Source organism: Sitophilus oryzae, unplaced genomic scaffold (assembly GCF_002938485.1).
Source record: "Sitophilus oryzae breed Bouriz unplaced genomic scaffold, Soryzae_2.0 scaffold_179_pilon_pilon, whole genome shotgun sequence".
Classification (NCBI taxonomy): Eukaryota; Metazoa; Arthropoda; class Insecta; order Coleoptera; family Curculionidae; genus Sitophilus; species Sitophilus oryzae.
In genome coordinates, this window is record NW_022146501.1 from 9,586,292 (window position 1) to 9,598,639 (window position 12,348).

The 12,348-nt window shown below is 31.3% G+C and overlaps 1 protein-coding gene across 1 annotated transcript in view; it reads right to left on the reverse strand.

Annotated features, from left to right (window-relative positions):
• The window catches only part of LOC115882868, a 451,933-nt gene extending 440,041 nt beyond the window's left edge, over window positions 1-11,892 (reverse strand). The window contains exon 1 of the mRNA XM_030901116.1: window positions 11,645-11,892. The gene's annotated coding sequence lies outside the window, so the exon portion shown is untranslated. The remainder of the gene's footprint in view (window positions 1-11,644) is intronic.
• Between the last annotated feature and the right edge of the window lie 456 nt (window positions 11,893-12,348).

A 12,348-nucleotide genomic window follows, 5' to 3' on the forward strand; every position in this document is an offset into this window, starting at 1 on the left:
CAATATACCCATGGACTATTAACATTTTAGATTATTTTTAAAGATGTACCAAATTTTTAAAGAGTACAGCTACTAATATTGTCGATATAATTCGTTTATTTCATTAAAAAATAAAAAAAAAAACTGTTTAAATATTTGTTAAAGAGGATCAATTAATATGATTCCAGTATTCAAACTACATTAACTGACTGTTTGCGTTGATTAATAATAATTGCTCCAAATACTAAAAAACTGAATTTTGTATGGGCATTAGACAGTGTGATAAAAAGTAACACCTTAAAAATGATATTTCATTTTTTAATAAATGCTTATTTATAACAACAGAGACTTTAATTTGATAACTTATTATTATATTGATTTCTGACTCAAATCCACATTTATTTATAATAATTTATTAATGAACACAATTAAGTATGTAATTAATTAGTATATGGGCGGAAACAATGGTGTCATATTTAATTAATGGTATACTCTTTTATAAAGATTTAAATAGTTTTCTTCTTTTTTGCATACAAATGGGCTAGTAATATTATCGTTTTGCTAAAAACGATAATATTACTAGTCTGTACATTTTGTACATTTGTTGCTTTAAAAACAATCTAAAATGTCAATATTCCATGGATATATTGATAAATGAGGTCTAAATTATAAGAAAATGCATTTTCTACAAAAACTTGAAGGGATAGGTAAAAAATGGTATAATACAATTTGATAGACAATTTAAGTGTGCATCTGATTCTCCTAAAATATACAGGGCATTCCATTTAAATTAAAGAAGTTATTGCCGTTTGAAGCTAATAATTATTTAAAATAAATTTTAGACACTCTGTATAAGGTAGTATTATTTTATTATTGCAACACAATAACTGATCAATAAATAAACTTCATTAAATATTTAGTATTAAAAACATTGATACCCTTGGAGAAATGAAGCTTTAAAATTTTTACTGCAATTTCACAAAATTGAAAATATTTCAAAAACGGTAAGGTTTAAGTATAATAAACCTTAATCAAATTTACCTTTATTTTAATCGTAGAAACTAAAAATGTAATAATATACAGCGTGTTCCATTTAAAAATACAACTTTGATATTTTTTATTTAGTTCGGACCACCCTGTATACTAACATACCATTAAATCTCGTTTTTTTATTTGAAAAAATAAAAAAGTTATAGGGGTGAGTCACTTTTGAGAAGCCCCCGGTATATCGGCACATAATAATTCTCTAAAATAAATTAAATCCGAAAATCATAAAAGTTACCATCGAGTGTTATATAATTTATGAAATAAGTTTATCTGTATTTAATGGATTTTGTTACTAATTTCCCGTTACTAATTTTAAGTGGACAGATTTTTTCCGAGTTTCTGTCTAGCAAATCAAAATATATTCATACTTCATAAATTTACGTGTTTTCATAATTAGGCAATTAACAATTATAAATAGAATTAAAATAAAAGATTTTCCGTGCAGGACCACACTAATCTGACTGCAAATAATAATTTTTATTTAAAATAATATTGTCTATATTTGACAACGATTCATTAATACTCATAACGTTGTTTTTCTAATAAAATACACAATATATGGAATTTTTTTGTCGGTGTGTTGAAGCTAAGTATAATTAACAAAGGAAATTAGCTGAACAACAATGATATTGTTGAAAAATGACACGTGATAATAGCAGATAAATACAGCAATTTTTTTACAAAAAGTGCCAATATTTCAAATTATGAATATGAATTTTTTGAAGGTCTTCCATTTGTGTATGTACCGAGTGATTCAGTATTTTAGTAACAAGATTTAACAGTCTAGAAAAAAGTATTTCAAGAAAACTAGCTAAAGGTTGTCGCCCACTAGACCGCGGCGCGACGCGGCGCGGCGCGATGTGGGAAATTCTTTTGTCTGCTTGCCATGTATTTAAATGGAGCAACGCACATTAGAGCGCGCAGCGTCGATGCGCGCCGCGGAGAGAGAAGTTTCTTCGGGACTAGAGAAGTCGGAAGACTTCTCTAGCAACTTTTATCCGTCTCCCGCGTTTCGGCGCGTTGCAGTGTGCGTACTCACAACGGAAATAATTTTGCATCTCGAGTCTCTTCACTGGCTTTTTGACTAGGAACTAGTGGTCCGTATCAATGGTAGAATTGCATTTTGAAAGGTAAATTAGGCAAACAGATTTTTAAAAAGGAATATGATATTTTTTTTAGTTTTCCCTCACTAGAGACAGATGGACGAAATGTTTTTCTATCAAAGATTTAATATAATTGAGGGGTGTAGAGTCACTTTTGGGACGCACCCGGTAAGACAGTACCGAGTTAAATAAATATAGTTTTCATTTTATCCACTTCCTATCACCTTCCTTGCTTCTTGCTTTAATGGAACAGATTTATGTTTTCTCTAATTTACATAATAAGACATCACTTAACCAGAAAAAAATTACAACAATCATATATTTCTTTTTCTATTATATCTGTGGAATAGATCCTGTTTTGATTAATATTAGGGGTTTTAAATGTTTGACTAAAATCAATAATGTATTATATTAATTTCAAAAATTACGTAATTTCGATTATAAAATTTCTTCTATAACATGTATTTTATTATTTTTATCCTTTTTGGACTCTAAGACGTTTTTTCTAAACTTTTATTTAAAAAAACCTGTCCTAAATCTTAATAAAATATAAAAAAGTTTAAATACGATATATTTTTAATTTAATTATAGCTTCATTAAAATAAAAAAAATACCCGGCTATGATATGGAGAGTTCAGGTGTACTTGAAAAACGAAAGACAGTGTTGTGTTTCTCGTCAGAGTCGTCAGGGAACGACCGTTACGACAGAGACAACCTATTTATCGCTCGAGTCGCACTCGTTATAACCTAAAACAATAACACAACAATAACAAGACATTGTCTGACCGCATGTTCCAGCTATTTATGAATGAGATGCTCAGTCTATATTTTATTTTAAGATTATGCAAATAACTCATTTTGAGTGAAATTATAAAAAACTTTTTTTTTGCCGATCTTAATAGCCTACCATACCTGTTGGTATGGTCGGCTAAAAATATGGTTCCAATTATCACGAGTACGCAGTCATTGTAATGCATTTCAATTAAGAGAAAAATCAATAAACTGATTAAAACAAAAATTATAATAATTGCAAAAACGGCTGTCATTATCTTACACCGAGATCAATTGTTGGTAAATGTTAATATACAGCATTCCATCTAACACTATGCAACAAACGATGCTAACAATAAAATAAATTAGTGAATCAAGGTTGAATGAGCACACAGGTGAAGAAATATTTATTCGTATATCCATATAAAACTCTTCTTCTGTAGTATGATAATTTTTTTATGTAAATAGATGAACGGAATTACTAGAATGACATGTTCAATGATGCTCTGCTGTAAAAGTAGGTATTTATTATCGATGCTAATGTTTAATAGGAAATGCCGTATAATCGAGAAAAAAAGGCGTAACGGTGACCTTTGGAATGGCCATCGATGATAATTTCTGTCGGGCCGATCCCTATATTATGTCATTTATTAATATCTGACTTCAAAAATGTTTATTTAATTTAGCAAAAAAGTAATAAGTTTATTTTGAAAAGTAGCTTCTAATGGATGAAAAATTGAATTATTAACGTGCTTAAACATATTTAGGTTTTTCTATTTAAAAATTGATTTTTGACAATTTTTTGACAAAACTTATGTTTTTTTAAACGGGATACATTAACCGGGTGCGTCTCAAAAGTGGTTTTTATTTTTTCAGATAAAAAAAAGAGATTTGGTATGTTAGTATAAGACATAAATTAGGATTGATTGACGTATTCAATTGTTTTAGGCCACTTCCTGTTTCACCGGAAATTACTACAACTTTTGATTTTTAAATAGCACCCACGGTATTTTTTTAATTTATTCGATAGAATATGAAATTCTGAATAGAATGACATATCATATGTCAATTTTTGACATTCTCGCTTAATAAAAAATCGTATTTCAAATTTCAATCTAGAGTATAGCCATGGCTATGTTAAAAACACTAATTCTTAATCAAGGAGTCTTGGAAAAATGGATTTGATGATCTAATGTTTTTAGTGTCTTGTCCTGGCCGGTTAAAAGATTGCCAAATCGTATTTTTAATCATACCTCAATTTTTAGCCGACCATACCAACAGGTATGGTAATCTCGTTTTTTATCTGATACAATAAAAAAGTTATTATAGGGGTGAGCCACTTTTGAGACGCACCCGGTATATCTTAGATTCTTTAGTTTTGTACAGTATTATATTTGTCTATTTATACTTTTAGGTGATTCCCAAAGTAGTCCATGGTACCCCAAAGTACACCAGGAGTCCATGGTACTACACAAATGTCTATCCTTAGGTCTAATCTTCACATTTTTTACGTGTTTTGATATGGTCGACATGAAGCAACAGGGGGGTCAACCGAAACCAGTAAAAAGGGGCCAGTTTGGGAAGTTCTGAACGTCTAAGGTACTAAATGATACACTTATAAAAAGCAGACATTTTGAATTTCATGATTTTGTTATTATGGTAATATCGCAAGAACATTCGTTGACCTTGTTAAATTATCTAAAAATTAAATTAAGCCACCTTATTCAATTATCTGAAAACTTATAAAAATATACAGGGTGGTCCAAACTGTATTACGGAAATTCGGCAGCATATTCTGCAGATAATATTAAGTAAAAAAGTTCGTATAAATGTATGTCCTAAAATGCCTAGTTTCGAAGATACCGGGTGTAGAAGTTTCATATTTATTTCGATTTTTTCCAAATAATTTCTGAAGTAACATCAATATATGAATGAAAATTGGTATCTGGGAGTTTTTTGACATGATAAATTTGATTTTGATGTCAATATGACTCCTATTTGTAGGGGGCGCCACCTACATGTGATTTAACTGCTTTGAAGAGTAATAGCTTTTTGTCCGTACCTGTATAAAACTACTGAGTAAAAAAATATACATTTACGAGATTTTCTACTTAAAAAAGGTCTCTTGGTAAAAATCGCTACGAGGAATGGTTCTCGAGATATTTGGAATCGAAATTATCAATACCTGTCATCATTGAGATAAATTGAATATGTTGATTAAATACTTATTAGACTAAAATCATCAATTTGAAATGTTTTTGTGCCAAAAGTTCAACAGAAACTGTTTTATCATCATTTTTTCAAATTTATCATTTCAGTGAAATAACAATAAACGGTTGCACGTAGCGATTTTTACCAAGAGACATTTTTTACGTGGAAGGTCACGGAAATGTATATTTTTTCACACAGTAGTTTTATACAGGTACGGTCAAAAAGTTATTATTCTTCAAAACAGTTAAAACACATGTAGGTGACGCCCCTTACAAATAGGAGTCATATTGATATCAAAATTAAATTTCTCACGTCAAGAAACTGTCAGACACCAATTTTCATCCAAATATTGACGTTACTTCAAAAATTATTGGGAAAAAATCGAAATAAAAATGAAAATTCTACACCCTGTTATCTGAACTTTTTTACTTATTTTTATCTGCAGAATATGCTGCCGACGTTTCCGGAAGACAGTTCGGACCACCCTGTATAATTCAAAACACACAAAAGGAGTAAAATATTTACCAAATATTTACCACTTACAATATTAGTATTCGAAAGTAATCCAATTTTTTTTGGCAAAAAGTAGTAACAATTTTATATCACAACTTTATCACAGCAGAAACGACACACACACAGACACTCAAATCACAGAGTGTTCTATACCGTTCGGCACTTAAAAACCCGTGCACCAAATACACCCGAGTAGTACCTGTCTTCGAGAAAAAGAAATCGACCTTACTTTAGTAAAAATCGTTATTATACTAGCGTGATATAACGGTGAACTGAAATCGAAACGAGGTGGTATGTCTTGAAAGGCGACAGACAAGGAACTGTCGCCTCAGAATGCAGACATTCCGAATGGGGGGCTTGAATGGTAGTAGTACTTTCTAAATCAAATTGGTACCACCTAAAGACACGGGGAGAATCACCACAGTCTGTCTCAGCACCAGAAAAAAAGGAAATAAACAAAAATGCACATTAAAATGTTCTTTGCAATTTCTTTTTATTTTAAATAGTCAAAAAAATCTACAAATTTCATTTCAAATAAGGGTAGTATCTGCCCACTTTGCTATTGTTTTAACAACATGGAAAAAAGAGTTTTTCCTTGTAGGTCCTCAAAGAATGCAAGAAATGGAAAATTTGAAAAATGTCTTTTTTAATATGCAATGCTTTTTCTGTTGGAATTGTCCGCTTTTCAAGGAAACAATAACGATTTACAGTAATGTTAGCATTCGGAGCATATAGTCTATAAAATGAATTACTTTGACCGATATTTTTTACCAACATGGCAAATATAAAATCCCTCTGTCAAAAAAGTTACTGATATTCTTTAAATTGAGTGCCTGAACGAATCAGATAGGTAACTCTTTTTACTTTCGTGAAATAGAAAAGGAAAATAATAAAACAAGTGACAGTTCTTCCTCTTCTGGCAGAAATCAACTCGAAATGACATAATTTGGGGAAAGACCAAGGGTAAGTTTATCTTTTTCTTAGGTAAACACTCAACCGTATTCCAGACAGAAATCTTCGCCATTCTACAATGTGCGAGAGAAAACAATAGAAGAGCTTATTCAGATAAGCTCATCAATATATTCTCAGACAGTCAGGCGGCACTTGGGGCGCTTATGAGCCCAAAGGTATCGTCGAGACTCGTCTGGGAATGCCTAGGTGAAATGGGAGCTCTGGCTCGAAGGAACAGAATTAAATTATTCTGGGTGCCGGACCACAGCGGCATCCAAGGCAACGAAAAAGCCGATGAGCTAGCTAGGCAAGGATCATCGGCATCCTATCTTGGTCCAGACCCAGTACTGGGAATACCCAAATGTATGGCCCGTAGTACACTAAAACTCTGGATCAGGGAAAAGCAGAATGTCCCCTGGAGAAACAGACAGGGGCACAGGCACAGCAAGGCTTTTATCCAAGGATCTAGCTCTAAAACCGCAAAAGAACTGCTAATGCTAAGCAGGAATAAATTGCGGATTACAACAGGCCTCTTGACAGGACACATAGCTGTCAAGTGTTACCTGAACAAGCTCAAACTGTATCAAGGAAGTATTTGCTGCAGACTCTGCGATAAAGAACCTGAAACAGCGGAGCACATAATATGTCACTGCGAGGCTCTGGATCGCAAGCGACACTTTATTTGGGAAAGCTAGGCTAGAACCGGAAGAACTATGCTCCCATCCTATCAAGGACCTGCATAAGTTAGTGCAGGGCACAGGGATAGGAGAATGGGTGCAGATATAGAAAGGGGACAAACACAATAGGCCTCACAGGTCGCAGTGTTTCCGGCAGAGGACGTTGTTGTGAAAAAAAACCGTTTTATTTCATATGGTTTTAATCTCATCTGTAATAATATGATCCTTAGTAAAAAAAGCTAATTGATAATACAAGAAAATTAATATCACAGAGAACATATTTAATATTAACATTTAACTACAAAAGGTACTTGAATTCTGGTTTTCTTGACTTGGGGGTAATTATATTCATTTAAGTCATTTTACTGACTTAACTTGCAGATCATCATGCTTTAAGTCAAAAATATAGACTTAAGTCATAAAAACGACTTAAATAACGTTATACTGATTTAAGTCTTTTCAAAAATGAATTGACTTGAAATAAAATGACTTAAGCCAAAGACTTAAGACTTAAATCATTTGAACTTCATGTTGAATTTGACTTAACATTTAAATCATTTTGATTTTAGAAATGACTTAAGATTACAGTTGAGGGTTGGAACCTTTGGTGTTACACAGCAAAATAAAAACACTAAATCACCACAATACACCAAAACACTTTTACTTTTACACTGGACGCGCGTTTCGCTAACCATGTTATCCAGTGTAAAAGTAAAAGTGTTTTGGTGTATTGTGGTGATTTAGTGTTTTTATTTTGCTGTGTAACACCAAAGGTCTTAAGTCATTGCTGTGTAACACACACAGTTTTTATTTTGCAATGACTTAAGACTTTGGGACGACCCCAGAAACACGATTATGAAGTGGTTTGGCAAAAAAAAATTTGAATTTTTTGGAATTTTTTTTAGTTTTTAGTTAAGAAATATAATTTGTTGATAATATGGCAACATAGGTAGTAGATTAAATTTACAAGAAAGAAAATCCAGAAAAGATCGAGTGGTTCTCAAAATTTTAGCAAAAAATTATTTTTTTTGGAAATTTTCAAAGTAAAATATCTGGGTTATTTTAGATTTATTTCAAAAACGGTAAAGAGAAAATATATTTCTTTTAAAAAAAATATTTGCACTTATTTAAGACTCAAGGTGCCCGGTGGAGTAGAGGTACAGGCTCTCATCTACCAATCTCAAGGTAGTGGGTTCGAATCCTACACCCGGCATTTCATCAGCCGACTATTTTTATTAAAATAAAAATAGTTTGGGTACCTAGGTCGACTCAGCCTTAAAAATGAGTACTTGAGATTCAAAATCCTGAGGTAATAATAGGCGGTTGAAGCGTAGAGTGCTAGCCACATTACCTTCCTTGTATACCGAACGGCTCTAGCATGGCAAACTGTACCTTGCTACTCCCAAGGCGTTAAACGCTATATACGGGAGCTATTATTATTATTATTTAAGACTCACCCTGTATATTATCTATCGTTACATCTAAATCATAAAAAGGCAGATAAAAATAATAATATAGGGAGCGTATCGTGTTAAGAAAAACCGTAACATATAAACCGTAGTGGGTATATAAATTGTACCATTAACATATACCATTGATGTAGTTAACGGCCGTTGGGTTGGGCCGAAACCCGTTTTTATTGAGAATAATAAAGATTAAAATGTCAGATTAACGCGAAATCTTCTTAAAAAGATTTCGTTATAATTTATAATTAATCTAGTGTAGGATTTTGATATTCAAATCTTCTTATCTTATAAGTATATATTTTTTATTAAAATTTATTCTTGATATTTTTACGTGCTGGATATTTAAAAATTTGAGCTTAATTTTGCTTTTTTATTTTTTTGTGAGTGGTTCACTCAAAGTTTAAGCAAAAAAAAGTTTTCACAGTAACGTAACTCGATACTCTATATACAGGGTGATCCGAACTGTATTCCGGAAACTTCGGCAGCATATTCTGCAGATAAAAATAAGTAAAAAAGTTCCTATGTCCTAAAATGCTTAATTCCTGAGATACAGGGTGTGGTTTTAGTTTCATTTTTATTTTGATTTTTTCCAAATAATTTCTGAACTAGCGTCAATATTTCGATGAAAATTGATGTCTGAGAGTTTTTTGATATGAAAAATTTGATTTTGATGTCAATATGATTCCTAATTGTAGGTGGTGTTACCTACATGTATTTTAACTGTTTTGAAGAGTAATAACTTTTCGTCCGTACCTGTATAAAACTACTGAGTAAGAAAATATACATTTTCGTGATTTTTTACGTAAAAAATGTCTCTTGGTAAAAATCGCTACGAGGAACCGTTCTCAAGATATTTAGAATGAAAATAGTCAGTACATGTCATTGACAAAAAATAAACATGTTGAGTAGATAGTAATTTGACTGAAATGATAAATTTGGGAACTTTTTATTTTTAAACGGTTTTATTTAGCTCGACCCGTACGGTATTTATTTATTTGTTTGTTTATTTGGGTCAAAATTAGAAATTGAAATTTAAGTACCTTCCTGTTGTCAGATTGATCTGAAATTTGGTACACACCTTTAGTTCCGATGACAATACAATATAGTAGTATCAATAACATTGGAAATCTAAGATGGCCGCCGGTACAAAATGGCGGATTTCATATTTTTCCACAACCCCCTCAATATGGGTATCAAATGAAAGGGCTACACTAGTAGAATACTGTGATTATGACAAAATTTAAAATCCAAGATGGACGTCGTTACAAAATGGCGTATTAGGTGAGGGCATGAGTACTCGTGTCCAGAACAGTTGTGTCCAAGATTGTGTGACGTTAGAAGGACAGATAAAAAAAATAGGTGATATTATTATTTTCTAGTTTTCAGTGCACATAAGATAAAACCGTTTAACTTAAAAGTTTTTTTACCGATTTTTTTTAAATTAATTATAAATGTTTCTTCGAAAAAATGATGATAAAACAGTTTCTGTTGAACTTTTGGTACAAAAACATTTAAAATTTATGATTTTAGTCTAATAACTATTTAGTCAACATATTAAATTTATGTCAATGATGACAGGTATTGATAATTTCGATTCCAAATTCTCGAAAACCATTGCTCATAGCGATATTCACTAAAAGACCTTTTTTACGTAGAAAACGTCGCGAATGTATATTTTTTAATCAGCAGTTTTATACAGGTACGAACGAAAAGTTATTAGTCTTCAAACCAGTTAAAAATATGTAGGTGGCGTCCTCTACAACTAGGAGTCATATTAACATCAAAATCAAATTTCTCATGTCAAAAAACTCTACCAGGTACCAATTATAATACTCTCAAAGGTACCAATTTTCATCCAAATATTAGCGTTACTTCAGATTTTATTTAAAAAAAATCGAAATAAAAATGAAACTTCTACATCCTGTATCTCAGAAACTAAGAATTTTAGGACATACATATATATGAACTTTTTACTTATTTTTTTTCTACAGAATATGCTGCTGAAGTTTCCGAAATACAATTGAGACCTCGATTTGGACCACCCTGTATACGTATGTACTAGTTGTGAGAAAACATTCAAACAGTGGAAGAATACATTAAAAATACTTAGCTAAAAGAGTGTTATATATAATAATATCTAATTTCTGCAGTTTTGTGATTTTTTCGTTTAAGACGATTTTTGGAGTACCAACATAGAGTTCGTACCAAGATGCTGAATTGGCACCAGAGCTGCAAGCTCACAGAAAAGTATTTTGTCTTTTTGATTTAAATCATTTGATTTTAAATCATTTTTTCGAAAGCTGAGTTAAGACTTAAAATTTAAGTCGTTTTCAAAATGACTTTTTTTGAGGTTTTATAATACAGGGTGAGTCTTAGATAAGTGCAAATATTTTTAGGGGTAGTATATTTCGACCCCCCAGAAACACGATTTTTTCGCGAATCTTTTTTTCAAAATTCGAAATTTTTTGGATTTTTTTTTAGTTTTTAGTTAAAACACATAATTTCTTGAAAATATGGCAACATAGGTAGCAGATTAAATTTACAAGAAAGAAAATCCAGAAAACATACAGTGGTTCTCAAAATTTTCGCAAAAAATCATTTGTTTGGAAATTTTCAAAGTAAAATGACTCAGTTATTTTGGATTTATTTGAAAAACGGTAAAGAGAAAATATGTTCCTTTTATCGAGATCTACCAGTCCCGAAAATATTTGCACTTATTTAAGCTTCACCCTGTATATGGGCAATTTATTCAGGAATTCCAAGTTGATGAATATGAAAAAAAACAAGTGATTTTGCTATGGTTTTGTGTTTTTACCACATTTTTTATATTCATAAATTCTATATATTATTACTTTAATACCATAACAACAGTACTATAAATAGATATTAATAAATAGATAATAAAATCAGATGCAAAATAACTTACCCCTTCAAATATCCCCTTATCCAAAATTCTTGAAATAAATATGATAAAACCAACTAACCCCATATCATTCACCAGCACCAAAAATCCCGAAAAAAAAACAAAAAATATAACTAAATGAAACACTTAAAAAACTAGGTATTCATAATTTCCGTAAAAAAGTAAAATTAAATTAATTTTCTCAAATAAATAAAAATAAAGGCATCTTCTTATTTACTAACTATCCATCCTAGTAGGCTAGGAATCGAAGCACGACTAACGTGTGAAAAACCGCAAAATAACCGTAAAAAATAACAAATGAAATTGCGAGTGACCATCGAACCAGTATTAACTGGAGCGACTTCTGCTAAATTATTAGTTGTAGTTCGATCACGGTACGCGATGTGCACAGCGGCAAAGATTAATTTGATGCGGGTGATGCGTTGCATCTCTTTAAAATATTGTAATAAGTTTTTATTTTAAAAAAATCACCAAGATCTCCTATAATAAATTAAAATTCTCTTCTTATTCTCTAGAGTAGAGCCGACAAATACAATGTTGCTAACGGAAGCAATTTATTATGTTAATAGAGAAGATAAGGAAAAATACAGTTGAGACTATTTTGGTATACAGGGTGGTCCGAACTATATTCCGGAAACTTCAGCAGGATATTCTACAGATAACAATAAGTAAAAATGTATGTCCTAAAATGCTTAGTTTCGAAGATA